The sequence below is a fragment of the Schistocerca serialis genome, chromosome 1 (genome assembly GCF_023864345.2).
Source record: "Schistocerca serialis cubense isolate TAMUIC-IGC-003099 chromosome 1, iqSchSeri2.2, whole genome shotgun sequence".
Lineage (NCBI taxonomy): Eukaryota > Metazoa > Arthropoda > Insecta > Orthoptera > Acrididae > Schistocerca > Schistocerca serialis.
In genome coordinates, this window is record NC_064638.1 from 269,651,777 (window position 1) to 269,665,757 (window position 13,981).

Sequence of the window (13,981 nt, forward strand, 5' to 3'; positions counted from 1 at the left end):
TCGGTAACGAGCCTTCAGCGAATGTCGCTGTTTTTTGACCTCTGCAGAAGGCGTCCGCTTCGTGCACCCCTGCTGACTGCCGTTCATCGCAACGAAGACTGGAACTTATACGCCCATAACGTAACTGGACGGCCAATAAGTGGCGACAGCTGGCCTTCTCAGATGAAACACGTTCTATCCTGCATTGGGCAGATGGCCGTTGGCGTGTGCGGAGTGAAATGTTTGAAAGCAAGCACACTGTAACAACCATCGGAAGGATCCAGCCCATAGCAAGGAGCATTATGGTCTGGGGAATGTTTTTGTGGCACTCGCTGGGTGATCTTTTCACTGTCGTAGGCACAGTGGATCAACACAGCCATGCACCTGTCCTTGAAGACCATGTCCAAACCCACATGCAGTTTGTTTTTCCTCCGAAATATTGCATCTAACAACAGGCGAGTGCAACGTCTCACACAGCTCGCAGTGTACGTGCGTGTATCGAACAGCACCAGGATCAGTTTACCGTACTTTCCTGACCACCACAATCCCCGGATTCAAACCCAGTCGAGACTGCACTCGGGCTATTCGTGCCATGGATCCTCAGCAGAAAACTTAACGCAGCTGGCCACAGTACTGCTGTCAGCATGGCTCCGCATCTCTGTCAGTAACTCGATGAACCTAACCGACTCTTCTCCTGCACGTCCCGTAGCGTTCCGCGCTCTGAAAAGTGGTTACTCAGGCTATTGACAGGTGGTCACAATAATATGTCCCGACAGGATTTTCTGGGTAATTAGCGATCCGTGAGATTCACTGCCGTTAGACAGGCGACCGATTACTGGAACCGGACACTGTTTTAACTATTTAATGAGACAACCATCGCGTTAGTGGCGGGGTCACTAGAGACAGAGCACACACTCCGGGAATAAAATCGACAGTGTCCTTTCCAAAGGACACGTCACAGTGTCATCCTTGAGTGATCCAATGACCCCACAAACACCTACACCTGGATGCCAGTATGGGTGTTTCAACCGTCGCCGCCGGCCGCAGTGGCCGAGCGCCTCTAGGCGCTTCAGCCTGGAACCGCGTGACCGCTACGGTCGCAGGTTCGAATCCTGCCTCGGGCATGGATGTGTGTGATGAACAAAGTTAGTTAGGTTTAAGTAGTTCTAAGTTCTAGGGGACTGATGACCTCAGATGTTAAGTCCCATAGTGCTCAGAGCCATTTGAACCAATTCAACTGTCGCCCTCAGGAATGCATGTACAGGGTCGTAACATTGTGCGACTTCTCGGGGAAGTGGCGAAGGTTGATGAAATGGGGATTTGTCACTACAAAAACACTGCATTTAGCACGAATAGTATATTGACGATGTTAAGAGCGATGGTTGAACAATACGCTGTTTATGCCAGATGCGGCTGTAAGAGACTTGCTCTTGCTTCAAACGTTGAAAGCGTATGTGAGCAAAAGCGAAATTTTGAGATGTTTGTGGGGATGAAACGAAGTCAAAACGAGCATTTAGTAGAGTTGTCTGGACTCTTTTACATCGTAAGTTCAAAAAATGCACTTAGATACAGAAGATCTATAGACATCTAAATATATCCTTAGGTTCGACTCTTTATAGGAAGCCAAAACTACATATAGTGAAAATTGCTGTTGCTTGAATTAGCTCACCACATTTGTAGCGCTCCAAATTTGATTTTACAAATTGATTGCCACCTCTGTGTTCCCACCCAGTACTGTATCGGCACCTTCAGGTATTAAAATATCTGAAAAATCTCTAGCCTAACTTCAAGAAATGTTAAGTAGTAAAACCACAAATATATCGTTTGAGAGAAACTTTGGCCTTCAAAATTGTCCGTAAATTGAAGTATTATTTTCTTACACTGAGCTATCATTCAGTTCCGCGTATCTTCGTATTTCCTGAGTTTTTATTACACTCGATGTTTCTGACTAGATTTATCCCCCTTAACGGTATCGAAACTGTAAGGTTCTTAACAAGTTTCGCACGTACCGTCTTTCTGTGAAGCTTGTGCGAAAGAGATCAACAAAACTTCTTTACTTCCGTCAATGATCACAAGACTTTATTTCTTTAGACTATCGGTTTCAGTTAGCAGTGACCATCTGCAGATGTGTTTTACAACATATCCCAGTATAATGAAGCCATGTACTGGGACATGTTATGAAACATATCTGAAGATGGCCGCCGGCCGCTGGTGGCCGAGCGGTTCTGGCGCTACAGTCTGGAACCGCGCGACTGCTACGGTCGCAGGTTCGAATCCTGCCTCTGGCATGGATGTGTGTGTTGTCCTTAGGTTAGTTAGGTTTAAGTAGTTCTGAGTTCTAGGGGACTTATGACCTGAGCAGTTGAGTCCCATAGTGCTCAGAGCCATTTTTTTGAAGATGGCCGTTGCTGACAGAAACGGGTAGTCGGAGGACCAAAAGTTTTGTAATCATTGACGGAAATAAAAGAAATTTATTCTGCACTTCCTGGATCAAGGCCATAATCCACGACAATGTTGCAGCTTGTGAAATGTTCAAGAGCATGAAATATTTGTCATTGGTTCTAATAGCTTAGTTTTACGATCAAATTCGAAGATAATATAATAGATTTCCTCTTCTGTATTTTGCTCAGGAACTAACTGCGCTGTGTTAACATTTTATGAGGTTTTTCGCGGTAGTCTGCATGATTACAGCAGACCAAAGTGGTTCTTGGGAGCATATTAACAGTTTATAGAATGGGCGTTGTAACATCACTCGGGATCTCAAAAGCGGGATCCAACACTGTGTTTGAAGACAAGCGGCCCCGTCCGTGAGCGGAGGAGATTCTGTGCTTACATCAGGTCTAACTTTTGCCTTCATTGTTTACGCAGGGGAAAAAAACAAGCTTATTAAAGTGCTTCGCGTGTTTGCCACCGGGCGAGAACATGCACATTGTTCGCATGTTGCGTAAATTGACAGCAGAACTCTGTGCGAGCGCTGGACATAAGCGATGGCCTGGAATGCGTGCGCACTCCATTGTGTCTTAGGTTTCGTGTGTAGCGGCCAGGATAGGCGGCTGATGGTGCAGTCGCGTGAGAAGGACGGACGATAATGGATGAAAGGGGGGAAGGGGCAGCAGACAAGGTAAAGGCTGTTTGTCAAAGTTTTTATATCACCACAGGAAGAAAAGAGATAAACGTGACCGGTGATATCCTTCTGTTAAGTGATATCCTCTGTCAGAGCTTGCTTTTCCGTCACGTGAAAGTGGATTACTTGATTAGTGGCTGCGAAATCCGGTGTCTTTGCTGTTGTCATAAGATTTCTTTAGTCTGAAAATCTGTCACCGTTTTCAGTAATTTCGAGGAAAACCATTTCGCCTCGTGGAATGTCAAGACATAATGCTAACGATTTAACGCAACGAGTTTTGTGTCAAAAACTAGCAAAAAGGAGGCAGTATCACGCACCGCGTAACGTCAGGCAGCAAAGATCATCGCCGAGTCGATGGCCGAAAACATTACAGAGCGAACGCTGTTACTTAAACTACCGTGAGCTCAAATCAGGACAGACAGTAACAAATCTATAATCGTTTATGTATTTATTATTTTGTTTAACGTATGGAAAAACTACGGAAAAATGTGACATAAGTAAAACGAAATAATAAGATCTAAGACAAACATACAGAAATATTAACAAATAGGTATAAAACTAGCCAGAGGAAAAATGTTACTGTCAGAGCATAAAAAAGGCGAATATGTTAGTGTTAAAAACACTCTGACAGAAAAGTGGAGAAGTAGCTGCCTCAAAAATCATTCCACCTGCCACTCCAAAAATTTGGCATATGAATTCCTCGCGCTCTTTTAACACAGAACATTCTAACTTTTTCTATCCAGTCACTCTTTGTAGTTAATCCTTCATGCTCAGCATCGCCGTCTCACTGGTGCTGTCTGTATATGTGTCTCTCCCACTATCCCCTTTTTCTCCTATTGGTTTACAGTGTATCACACTGCAACTGTCTCCTTTCTCACTTACACTGTCTCGTTTTGTCTTTCTTTCCCACTGCCACTGTCTCCACCATACCTTGGCAGCTCAAAAGTTCTGGTGGTCCAATTTATTTTTTTCCTCGTACCCATGTGTGTAAAATTTCGTTCCAAAATTTGCTCTGCCCTTCACCTACGTGTCAAAGCTCACTTGTCTGGAAGTGTCCAGACCCCCAAGTCTTTGTATGGTATCCATTCATCTGTATTTTTTATTCCCACTGTCCCCTCTCTCTTATGATCCCACTGCTTCTCAATTTTTCTTTTAGTACCACTGTCTCTAACTCATCATCAATATCTCCTCTCTCTTTGGCCCCACTGCTAATGTCTTCAACCATCTCTCTTTCTATTTCACTGCCACTTTCTCACTCCCAGTATCACTGTCTCCTCTCTCTTTCTCTCCCACTGGCTCCCTCTCCTCTCTCTTTCACTGTCACTGTCTCTCTGCTCCTCCCTCTCAGCACAAAAAGCGCGAATATGTTCGCATGCCAAAATGTTTGGTGAGGATGGAGGAATGAGATTAAGGCTGCTTGTTCCGCCCTTTTTTGTGAGAGTCTTTTAAAGAAGAAAATATTAGCATTTTTGCGTTCCTACAGGAGCGTTTTGGCCTGCTACAGCAGGGTGTGCTGCTTATATAGAACGAATTGCATAGGTCAGCAAAGTCTTGAAAGTTCATTTATTTATCTCGACACATTTATATGCTTCGACACATTCAGGGTGTTCAGGAATTTCCGTTACAAACTTCTAGGACCTGTAGAGCATCTCCGGAAACGTACCGTTTCCCTGCTGCAACCACTTGAAAACATGTTGGTAACGTGATCACTTTCACAAGTAATGATTTGGAGAGATCCAGTACGTCTCTTGTTTCACACTTCCACTCACTACTAGCCAAAGAAACTGCTCGAGTACTCGTTGGCGGTTTCTCTTCAATATGAGCCTCGCCATTCAGAAGGATCATGTCGGCGTGTTCTGCAAAAGTTGCTCTAACACTCTCTGATACGAGAATGGGGTTTCAACCACATCAGAGAGGAAGAAGAGATGTCAAATGACATCAGCTGGTCCGACGTGAGCACTCTCCACTATAACTATCCCGTAGCACACCTACCTAGTAAACAAGTTTTGAAACGGCTGTTGTACGGAAACGGTATGTTTATGGACATGCGTTGCTATTCAAAAAATTATCTACTCACTCCCCTCTACGAGTCCTAGAAGTTTGAACGGAGATTTTCGAACACACTGCATGGACAACAGAAATACGCATAACATGAAGTTAACATTTGTCCTGAATCCTTTGCTCATCAGTCGGCAGTTCGCCGAAATAGATATATTATACGAGTGTTCGCCACTGACAAAACCTACCAACTCATTAACGTGTCCAGGATATATCTGACGTCAGCTATTACCAACCTCACCACGTCTACCACAGAAGTCTAACATGTATGTGTGTTCAGATGCAAAGCTCTTTCGCTGAATTAGCAGATTACAGCTATAGTCCGATTCACGAATGATGGCGGTTCGCGCAGGTATGAACACGGACGGGATTGCAATGTTGCCAGTTCTACGCCACAGTTACAGTATGCACGTACACATTCTTTGTGACTCCAGATAGCGTGTATATCGCAAATAATGTCTCTTGCTTGCTTATTCGGAATTTGTCGCTTACCACCACTATCAGCGATGCCAACTCGCAAAAAATGGAATAGAAGTTCACTAAGGAAATCGCTAAGATCACGTTTAATGCTCGCTGTGGCTACGACATTTACAGCAGAACGTTCAGAACACTACTGAACGCTAATTGGCTGTCAGTAAATGGGTAATGTAGGTGCGAAGTACAAGACTAAACTCGACCACCACCGTTCCTGACTCCACTTACACTACTGAGGAGGCAAAGAAATTGGTATACCTCCCTAATACTGTACAGAGCCCCCGAAAGCATGCAGAAGTGCCACAACATGAGGTAGTATGGACTAAAGTAATGTCTGAAGTAGTGCTGGAGGGAACTGGCACCATGAATCCTGCAGACCTGTCCATCCTGCAGACATCTTCTGAACAGCACGTTACAAGGCATCCTAGATATGCTCAATAATGTTGATGTCTGGGGAGTTTGGTGGCCAGCGGAAGTCTTTAAACTGAGAATAGTGTTCCTGGAGCCGGTCTGTAGCAATTCTGGAAGTTTGGGGTGTTGCATTGTCCTCCTGGAATTGCCCATGTCCGTCGGAATGCACAGTGGGCATGAATGGATGCAGGTGATCAGACTGGATGCTTTCGCACATTTCACGTGTCAGAGTCGTATCTAGACATATCAGGGGACCAACATCACTACAACTGCGCATGTCCCACACCATTACAGAGCCTCTACCAGCTTGAACAGTCCCCTACTGACATGTAGGGTTCATGGAATCATGAGGTTGTCTCCATACCCGTACACGTCCATCCGCTCGACACAGTTTGAAACGAGACTCCTCCGATCAGGCAACATCCAGTCATCTACAACCCAATTTCAGTGCTAACGGGCCCAGGCGAGGCGTAAAGCTTTGTGTCGTGCAGTCATCAAGGGTACACGAGTGGATCTTCGGCTCCGAAAGCCCATATCGATGATGTTTTGTTGAATGGTTCGCACGCTGAGATTTGTTGATGGCCCAGCATTGAAATCTGCAGCTGTTTGCGGAAAGATTCCACTTCTGTCACGTTGAACGATTCTCTCCAGTCGTCATTGGTCCCGTTCTTGCTGGATCTTTTGACGGGCGCAGCGATGTCGGAGATCTGATGTTTTACCGGATTCCTGATATTCACGGTACACTCGTGAAATAGTCGTACGAGAAGAAAAAAATGGTTCAGATGGCTCTAAGCGCTATGGGAGTTAACATCGGAGGTCATCAGTCCCCTAGAACCTTGAACTACTTAAAACTACCTAACCTAAGAGCATTACACACCTCCATGCCTGAGGCAGGATTCGAACGTACGACCGTAGCAGTAGCACGGTGTACGAGAAGATCTCCACTTCATCGCTACCTCGGAGATGTTGTGTTCTATCGGTCATGTGCCGACTACAATACCACGTTCAAACTCGCTTAAATATTGATAACCTGTCATTTTAGCATTAGTAACCGAGCTAACAATAGCGCCAGTCACTTGTTGTATTATATAGGCGTTGCCGACCGCAACGTGGTATTTTAATTGTTTACGTATGTCTGTATTTGAATACGCTTACTTATACTAGTTTCTTTGGCCTTTCAGTGTATAACGGCAACGGCCTTGCCGCGGTGGCTATACTGGTTCCCGTGAGATCACCGAAGTTAAGCGCTGTTGGGCGTGGCCGGCACTTGGATGGGTGACCATCCAGCCACCATGCGCTGTTGCATTTTTCGGGGTGCACTTAGCCTCGTGATGCCAGTTGAGGAGCTACTTGACCGAATAGTAGCAGCATCGGTCAAGAATACCATCATAACGACCGGGAGAGCGGTGTGCTGACCCCACGCCCTCGCTATCCGAATCCTCCTCTGAGGATGACACGGCGGTCGGATGGTCCCGGTAGGCTACTCGTGGCCTGAAGACGACGTGCTTTTTTTCGGTGTTTAACGCCGTAGTGGCTTATACGTATTCCCACACCTCTGAGTGTATGGAATTATCAGCAGGACTTCCGTCCAAGGGATTCCATTCCTTTTTGCGCCGCGCTCTTGGTCTTCGGAGCGGGGTATTTGGAGTGGTGCCCTGTGGGTTGTTGCCCACGCGCGCTAGGGTCCAGAAGACAGTGCTTCAGGCGGCGGGACGCGAGGAACGCGCGGCCACCTGCGACAGGTGGCGGCCGCCTTTTGTTTCGGCGAGTGCTATTCCTGCCGCGGTTGCCATTCCCAGTCCGTATTAATAGCGCGCCGCCGCTCGCCCCTCCTCCCACACGACGAGACGCCTCGCCGGCCGCTGACACTCGCTGCCGCCGGTCTTCTTCACCACGTCTCATCCGCCCCCGCCCAGCCCCCAAACCCACCCCTCCTACGCTTTCCGGATTCTGCCCCCTTTGTGCCCTTCTCTGCCGCCGCCACATTTCGCGGAGGAATATTAATTACACTAATTATCGCGCACAGTCTGCTACGCTTCGTTTCGCCAGTGCCACCTTTTTTATCATTGTCTTCCCGTCTTTGTGCCACGCGAATAATCCTGCTTTTCATCCCACCGTCAGTTTTGTTCTCAGAATGCCTTCCTAAGGCTGTCGTACTCCTAGAATAGACCTACACCTGATTTATCCGTCAGCATACGGCTCCGTCTCGAACACGTGCTACTGCAGTTCGACACGACCCACAGTTAGCTTAAAGCGCAACATAGAACCCTACTAGCTTCGAGACTGCCACAGAATCCAGTCAGCTGTACATCACTGTGGTTAAGACACTAGATTCGCTTTCAGGAGTAGCGGGGTTCAAATACCGTATCCACTCTGTGCGCTAAGAGTATAGAAAAATGCTCTCAGAAAGGAATGGAGCAAACGAATAAAATCATCGAAATGTTGTTAGGTAGTTGAAACAGAAATGCGTGTTCTTACTATCTGTGTTGATATCACTCCGATAGAAGCTAATTACTTGTATATATATATATATATATATATATACTTGGTAAAACCTGAAAAGAAATCTTATGTGATGCACACCTGGAGGCAGTGTGTACAAAAATGATGAAAAAGCAAAAGTATGTGCTCAATAATCCCAACATTGTCGGAAGAGCAGAAAGTTTTACTGATTTTCCGACTGGGGAGAAATCTGAAAGGGAACCCCACACGGTTCAATTCTGCATCCACTCCTGTGCATTATATATAGAAAGGGCGTTAAAAAAGTTTTGCATAATCGTCTCTAATTTTTTTTTATTTTTTGCTGGAGGAGAATGACATTTTTTGTGAACATACTTGGAACATTTAGCTATACACTGAGCCTACTCAATGTAGCCTCCATCAGCTGTGATGCACCTGGTCCAATGTTCTTTCTATGATGTAAATGCAGTTTGGTAAAATTCTGGGGATTGACACCACCGCTTAGCAAAGGAAATAAGGTCTTTCACACTAGCAAATTTTTTATCTCGTACGTGGGCCTTCAGACGACTAAAGAGGTAAAAATCAGACGGAGCCAAGTCTGGACTGTAGGGAGGACGAGGAACAATTTTCCAACACATTTTCCTGATTTTCTCTTGCGGCATTAGGGCTATATGGGGTTTGGTATTGTCATGGTGTAGTCTGATGAGCTGACCCTGAAGCTACGGTTTGTGGGTCTTGATGGTACGTCGCAGCTTGTCCAATGACAAACAGTAACGGTCCCGGTTAATTGTGGAGCCAGGTTCCAAAAAGTCAATGAAAATGACACCACACTGATCCCAGAAGAAGAAGGCCATCACCTTTCAACCTGCGGTTCGTGAAAGTCTTGGTTTCTTCTTCCGAGGGAACCCGGATGACGCCACTCCATGGATTGGGTTTTCCTCTCAGGTTCTACATCCACATCTACATCCATACTCCACAAGCCACCTGACGGTGTGTGGCGGAGCGTACCTTGAGTACCTCTATCGGTTCTCCCTTATATTCCTGTCTCGTATTGCTCGTGGAATGAAAGATTGTCGGTATGCCTCATTGTGAGCTCTAATCTCTCGGAGAAAAACAACCATGTTTCATCCTGGGTAATGACGCCATCAAAACACTGTTTCCACTCTTCAGTAAAGGTCTTCATAAGACTCTCGCAAAAATTCTTCCTTATCGCTTACAAATTTAGCTGTACTGTAGTGACTGTACCTGTAATACCACACTACCCAATGACAATCGAGTCATTTCAGCAAGCTGTCGTGTCGTCATACGTCTGTCTTTTTGGATGATTTGATCAATGGTTTCCTTATTCACGTCACTCACTGCCGTCGACTGCGTACCCCATCGTGGATCGTCCAGCAGAGAGAAATCACCTTCTTTAAACCTGTGCAACCACCGCTGGATACTACTGCGAGCCACTGTGTCCTCCCCATAAACATGGAGCAACTTCCTGTGAATCGATGTGGCAGAGTCATTGCCGGTCTTAAAGAGGAACTCCATCGCCGACCGTTGTCGCAACCTGACACCTACTTCACGGTCCATTATGGCTCACATGTAAATAAAAGAAAATACTCCTGTATACCAACTTATAGCTAAATGTTCCAAGTACGTTCACAAAAAATTTCATTCTCCTCCTGCAAAAAAAGAAATTAGAGACGACTGTGCAAAACTTTTTGAAGGCCCTTTGTATAAATGACCTTCCACTTAATACTCGACAAACAGAATTGGTACTTCTTGTAGACAATACTAGTATTAATAAATACCAAGAGAGGAAGCAACAAAACAGATGGGAAACAATATTTTCCAAAGAAATAATTAAAAAAACAATATGTTCAGTTCTGTACAAGTAATCATACCAACAATTGATGTAGCACATTGACAGGAATCATTAAATACGGTAGAATCCTCCAAATTTTGGGGTACACATACTATTGAAGACCTAAACTGGAAGAAGCATATTACTGAGCTTCTCAAACAGTGAAGTTCTACTGCTCTGGCTGTTGATATATCAACCTGTTTACATATTTCGCATATTTCCACTTAATAATGTCTTATGTCAAGTACGATGTCACAATCCATATATTCGCTAACAAAATTTGTTATACACTGCTGGCCATTAAAATTGCTTCAGCAAGAAAAAATGCAGATGATTGACGGCTATTCATTGGACAAATATATTATACTAGAACTGACATGTGATTACATTTTCACTCCATTTGGATGCATAGATCGTGAGAAATCAGTACCCAGAACAACCACCTCTGGCCGTAATGACGGCCTTGATACGCCTGGGCATTGAGTCAAACAGAGCCTGGATGACGTGTACAGGTACAGCTGCCCATGCAGCTTCAACACGATACCACAGTTCATCAAGAGTAGTGACTGGCGTCTTGTGATGAGCCAGTTTCTCGGCCACCATTGACCAGACATTTTCAGTTGGTGAGAGATCTGGAGAATGTGCTGGCCAGGGCAGCAGTTGAACATTTTCTGTATCCAGAAAGGCGCGTACATGACGTGTATTATGCTGCTGAAATGTAGTGTTTCGCAGGGATCAAATGATGAGAACAGCCAAGGGTCGTGACACATCTGAAATGTAACGTCCACTGTTCAAAGTGCCGTCAATGCGAACAAGAGATGACCGAGACGTGTAACCAATGGTACCCCGTACCATCACGCCGGGTGATACGTCGGTATGGCGACGACGAATACACGCTTCCAATGTGCTTTCACCGCGATGTCGCCAAACACATATGCGACCATCATGATGCTGTAAACAGAACCTGGATTCATCCGAAAAATTGACGTTTTGCCAATCGTGCACCCAGGTTCGTTGTTGAGTACACAATCGTAGGCGCTCCTGTCTGTGATGCAGCGTCAAGGGTAACCGCAGCTATGGTCTCCGAACTGATAGTCCATGCTGCTGCAAACGTCGTCGAACTGTTCGTGTAGATAGTTGTTGTCTTGTAGACGTCCCCATCTGTGGACTCAGGGATCGAGACGTGGCTGCACGATCCGTTACAGCCATGCGGATAAGATGCCTGTCATCTCGACTGCTAGTGATACGAGGCCGTTGGGGTCCAGCACGGCGTTCCGTATTACCCTCCTGAACCCACCGATTCCATATTCTGCTAACAGTCATTGGATCTCGTCCAACGGGAGCAGCAATGTCGCGATACGATAAACGGCAATCGCGATAGGCTACAATCCGACCTTTATCAAAGTCGGAAATGTGATGGTACGCATTTCTCCTCCTTACACGAAGCATCACAACAACGTTTCACCAGGCAACGCCGTTCAACTGCTGTCTGTGTATGAGAAATCGGTTGGAAACTTTCCTCATGTCAGCACATTGTAGGTGTCGCCACCGGTGCCAGTTTTGTGTGAATGCTCTGAAAATGTAATTATTTGCATATCACAGCATCTTCTTCCTGTCGGTTAAATTTCGCGTCTGTAGCACGTCATCTTCGTGGTGTAGCAATTTTAATGGCCAGTAGTGTAAGTAAACCTCCCCTTAAGAGCGCAGCGGAATGGAAGCCCGTGGACACGGGTTCAGTAAGTGGTCAGCGCCGCGCCTGACGCTTCCGGGTTCGTGAGACGGCAGGCAGTGGCAGACGCGACAGCGGACGGCGCGGCGGTGACCCGTCGCCGCGGCGCCAGCATCAAAGCGTGGCTGCTGCCGCGGTTGATGGCGGTGGTTACGTCGGCGCTGCGCGGCCAGCCGGCCTTTGCAAATGAGAGCCGTGGCGAGTGAGTGCCGCGCACTCTGCCGGCTCAGCCGGACTTTGCACACAGCACAGTCACAGGACGACCCCGGCGGCTGCTTTTGTGCCGCAGCCGTTTCTGATCTTCGCCTCTGTCCTCGGCACTCCACGCCACCAGCAGACGTAATGCCGGGACTGCGCCTGCACAGAGGTCTCTGGCACGTTCGCACATCAAATGCATCCAACTGCTGCTGTCATCTCATTGCTCCTATCTCCCCTTCCTACATTCACCTTAACACCATGCTATGCAACCTTTTGTCATTACAGAACGTCCGATGAACGGTATCGTAGGATGGTAGCTACAAACCCCAAAGTTCGATGAATAATAGGGACAAACACAAACACACACACACACACACACACACACACGTACATATATATATATATATATATATATATATATATATATATATGGTGTTACAAAAAGGTACGGCCAAACTTTCAGGAAACATTCCTCACACACAAATAAAGAAAAGATGTTATGTGGACGTGTGTCCGGAAACGCTTAATTTCCATGTTAGAGCTCATTTTAGTTTCGTCAGTATGTGCTGTACTTCCTCGATTCATCGCCACGAGTTCATACGGGATACTCTACCTATGCTGCTAGAACATGTGCCTTTACAAGTAGGACACAACATGTGGTTCATGCACGATGGAGCTCCTGCACATTTCAGTCGAAGTGTTCGTACGCTTCTCAACAACAGATTCGGTGACCGCTGGATTGGTAGAGGCGGACCAATTCCATGGCCTCCACGCTCTCCTGACCTCAACCCTCTTGACTTTCATTTATGGGGGCATTTGAAAGCTCTTGTCTACGCAACCCCGGTACCAAATGTAGAAACTCTTCGTGCTCGTATTGTGGACGGCTGTGATACAATAAGCCATTGTCCAGGGCTGCATCAGCGCATCAGGGATTCCATGCGACGGAGGGTGGATGCATGTATCCTCGCTAACGGAGGACATTTTGAACATTTCCTGTAACAAAGTGTTCGAAGTCACGCTGGTACGTTCTGTTGCTGTGTGTTTCCAGTCCATGATTAATGTGATTTGAAGAGAAGTGATAAAATGAGCTCTAACATGGAAAGTAAGCGTTTCCGGACACATGTCCACATAACATATTTTCTTTCTTTGGTTGTAAGGAATGTTTCCTGAAAGTTTGGCCGTACCTTTTTGTAACACCATATATATAATATATATATATATATATATATATATATATATATATATATATATATATACGCAAATATTTTAATATGTTATCCTACTAGTGAAACTAAAGAAAAGAAGTTCATACAAACATAGGTCCGCAAATGTTTAGTTACGAAGTTACGACTAATAAAAGATTTTGCCCGAAATTTAGCATCTTCTATAATATGAAGCCATCGCAAAACTGTACGAGGTGAAAGTAATGCACGATTTCCATTTATGTTGTAGTTATTGATTTGGTGAATCTCATAAAACATGTCCCTGACGTGTATCTGCAGTAGTTTACAGAATATCCAGAGAAGCAAAGATTGTTATACAACTAATTTCGTTTACTTTCGCCGGTCGCTGTGGCCGACCGGTTCTAGGTGCTTCAGTTTGGAACAGCGCGACCGCTACGGTCGTAGGCTCGAATTCTGCCTCGGGCATGGATGTATGTGATATCCTTAGGATGGTTAGGTTTAAGTAGTTCTAA